General features: G+C 37.4%; 1 pseudogene; it reads left to right on the plus strand.

Annotated features, from left to right (window-relative positions):
* Positions 1 to 3,724: 3,724 nt before the first annotated feature.
* On the plus strand, positions 3,725 to 3,854 carry LOC125090106 (uncharacterized; annotated as a pseudogene).
* Positions 3,855 to 4,060: the final 206 nt, after the last annotated feature.

Raw genomic sequence — 4,060 nt, forward strand, 5'->3', positions numbered from 1 at the left:
CCATAAGATCAGAGTTTACTGACCTAAAAGTGCATGCATAATCTGTAGGATAAAAGTAACATGTAGATTCATGCAGAAAACCTCATAGTAGGAAATGTAGTTTGCATAAAATTATATATGATCAAGCTTCCATGAAACAAAGGAAAGGTACTGTGTCTACCCTGTGGCAGTAGAATAGGAATGCACATAGGATTTCTGAGCAGGAAACTGTTTACTTGCACACCAATTTTCCAGGACACATCTTGGTATCACCTTACATAAAGTAAAATGGAAAAGCTGTGTGACAAGACTGAAATGATGAAATCCTGAGATTTGTGCTATCGGGTAAAACTGGAAGTAATGATCACTGGAGAGAGATGGTTCAAAACAGATATAAATGAGGTTATTAGGATGCCCAAGGGAGAGCCGTTACCAAGTAGGATCATTAAAGGTGATTTGTGGGAACAGCCCAAGTTTGAAATAGCATGACTGCCAAATTCAATGGGCCCAAACAGTATGGTTTTTTTTAGTTTGTCAATCAGCTTAGTTTTATGAAATAGTTTGAAATACCACCTCATGTATCACCTAGTAAAACTTTTAAGTTAATTAAAGCAGTGGTTCTCATGTACTTAGAAACCACATCATTCTTTGCAATTTTTTAATGACCACTTGATTGAACTTTGAAACAAGAAAATGTTGATTCTATTCTCACAGCCTAGAAACATCCTCAAATTCTATTAATTTTTTTTAAACTCTCCCCATCTTTTTTTTTTTTTTAAGATCTTATTATTTATTTGACAGAGAAAGAGAGAGATCATAAGCAGGCAGAGAGGCAGGCAGGGAGGAGAGCAGGAAGCAAGCTCCTTGTGAGCAGAGAGCCCAATGCAGGGCTTGATCCCAGGACCCTGAGATCATGACCTGAGCCGAAGGCAGAGGTTTAACCCTGCCACCTGAGGCACTCAGGTGCCCCTCAAATTCTATTATTTAAAGTACATATAAGGGCACTTGGCTGGCTCAGTCAGTGGAGCATGTGACTCCTGATCTCAGGGTTGCCAGTAAAAGCCCTCCATTGGGTATAGAGATTACTTAAAAATATTTTTTAAAAAATAAAGCATGTTAAAAGCTACTATCTATAAATTAACAAAAGAACTCATTTTCAAGGACAATGTAAACTCAGAGGAGGTACCATTGATCTCACAAAGTGAATTCTCAATTATTGGAGGGCTTTAATATCATTGCTAAGAAACAATCTAAATACTGTTGAAGGAAGAATAAATTTATACTACCTCTCTATTTTCTAGTGATCTTGGTAGGGCATTGTTATCCCTGCAGGCCCAAAAGGGCATCATTTCCATGTTATGCACATGGAACACAAATCCAATGCATCAGCTATGGCCCATTCAGGATTCACAGCTTAGATCCAGCTCCACAGTCACTCATATTTGTAATTCATTTTGCTTCCCTATTCTTGAGTCCCCTGGGGCCAGGTATAATTCTCAGACCCAGGTACAACTCCAGTCTACAGCCTAAGCAATCCCAAGTTTGTCCATGTAACAGGATCATCCTGCCTTTTCACAACCATGTTCCACATTGAGAGCAGTACCTTGTCTCCAGAATTACTGTTTGAGGTCCAGATATCATGACTGTTTCTCAACAGCACCTCTCCTTGATGCCTAAAACTTCCTTCCATACTCCCAGTACTGACTATGGTTGTTCATCAAATGAGGTCGCCTGGAATCAAAACATGAAAAGTGGCCAGGAGCATTTGAGGCAAAGAGACCATCATGGAAGATGCTCCAACATAAAAGGGACTCAACGGGTTCAAGGAACAGCTGGGAGATCACAGAGTCCATTTAGCAAGGTAACTTCTAAAATAATAATCTCCAAACTGAAACACCCTATACTCATGGATCTGACATTAGGATGTTTGAAATCCCCAAGCATCCAGAGTTATTTTATATTACAAACACACTTCTCAAAGCAAACATATAAACTCATATATTTTTGTAAGCGTTTTTTAAAGAATTTTCATCATGGGGCACCTGAGTGGCTCACTCGGTTAAGGGTCTGCCTTCAGCTCAGTTCATGATTCCAGGGTGCTGGGATCGAGTCCTGCATCGGGCTCCCTGCTCAGCAGGGGGTCTACCTGTCTTTCTCCCTCTGCCCTGCTCATGCTCTCTCTTTCTCTCTCTCAGTCTCTCTCTCTCCCCAAAATAAGTAAATAAATAAAATTTTAAAAAACTTTTTTTTTTTCACCACAAGAATTTAAGCGAAGTGAGTTTGGTTTTTATTTTGGTTTGGTTTTGTTTTTTTTCTTTTTCTTAATCAGGAAGATCCAATTCAATTTCCTAAGCATTCTAGTTAATTGTAGTTTCAAAGTATATATGTGTTGTAGTTATCTGTTGCTGAATGTAATATATCCAAAATTAATTATATACAACAACAACAAGAGAACTTCCAATGCAAGGAATATATAACCAAGATCATAAAACATTTTAGGAAAATCAACACCACAAAAGAAAAGTATCAAACAGAGGAAGAACTGACACATAAAGAAGTAGAAATCCTCATATATTCCTGTGACATAGTAAAATTGTGTGGCCACTCTGTAAACCTTTTTCACAGTTGCTCAAAATGTTTAATACTTAGTTGCCATATGACCCCAAAATCTCATTCCTAGGTATATACCCATGAAAACTGAAAACATGTGTCAACACAAAAACTTGTAAATTTTCACAGAAATATTATTCATAATAGCCAAGTGTCCAAATGAAGAATGGATAAACAAATTGTGATAAATCCACACAATGGAAAAATATTCAGCAATAAAAAGGAACGATGTTCTGATACATACTACAATATGAATGAAACTTGAAAACATTAACATAAGATCAGTCTTTAATATTAAATACACACACATATGAGAGAACCCTGCACTCATAAAATAACATCAGGAAACTATGAATAAAAACAAATTAGAGAAGAAGTAAACAAAAACTTGTCATTGAGACAGATCAATGGAACAGAAGAGACATCCTTAAAATAGGATGACATTAATACAAATTGTGTTTTGACAAAACACAAAAGGCAATGTCATAGAGAAAACATAGTCTCTTCAACAAATGGTGGTGAAACGAACATCCAGATGCAAAAACATAAATCTAGACAAAGACCTTATATCTTTCACAAAAATTAACTCAAAATAGATCACAGACCTAAATGTACAATGCAAAACTATAAAACTCCTAGAAGATAACTAAGGAGAAAATCTGGAAAATGTAGGGCATGGCAATAGCTCTTTAGATACAACATGAAAGGCACAATCCACAAAAGAAATAATGGATAAGCTAAACTTTATTAAAATTTAAAACTCGTGCTCTGAGAAAGATGTATCAATAAAATGAGAAGACAATCATAGACTAGGAAAAAAATGTTTGCAAAAGGACACATCGAGGGTGTCTAGGTGCCTCAGTTGGTTGAGGATCTGACTCTTGATATAGCTCAGGTCATGAACTCAGGGTTGTGAGACTGAGCCCCACATTGGGCTCCTTGCTCAGCAAGGAGTCTGCTCTTCCCTCTCTTTCTCCAACTCTCCCTCTGCCACTCCCACTCATGTTCTCTCTAAAATAAAATAAATAAATCTTTTAAAAAGACACATCTGAAAAAGGACTACTATCCAAAATAAGTGAAGAACTTAAAAGTCAAAAACAGGAAGACAAACAATCCAATTAAAAATGCCTGACCTAGCTTTGCGCAGTAGCAGTATCGTAGCCAATAAGGTTTATCTGAGGTGCAATTATTGCTAATTGAAAAATGCCTGACCTTGGGGCGCCTGAGTGGCTCAGCTGTTAAATATCTGCCTTAGGCTCAGGTCGTGATCCCAGAGTCCTGGGATCAAGCCCTGCATCAGGCTCCCTGCTCTGCGGGAAGCCTGCTTCTCTCTTTCCCACTCTTTCTGCTGTGTTCCCTCTCTTGCTGTGTCTCTTTCTGTCAAATAAATAAATAAATTCTTTTAAAAAAATGCCTGACCTTGATACCTCACCAAAAAAAAGATTAACAGGTGGCATTAATCATATGAAAA

Source organism: Lutra lutra, chromosome 17 (genome assembly GCF_902655055.1).
Source record: "Lutra lutra chromosome 17, mLutLut1.2, whole genome shotgun sequence".
NCBI lineage: Eukaryota > Metazoa > Chordata > Mammalia > Carnivora > Mustelidae > Lutra > Lutra lutra.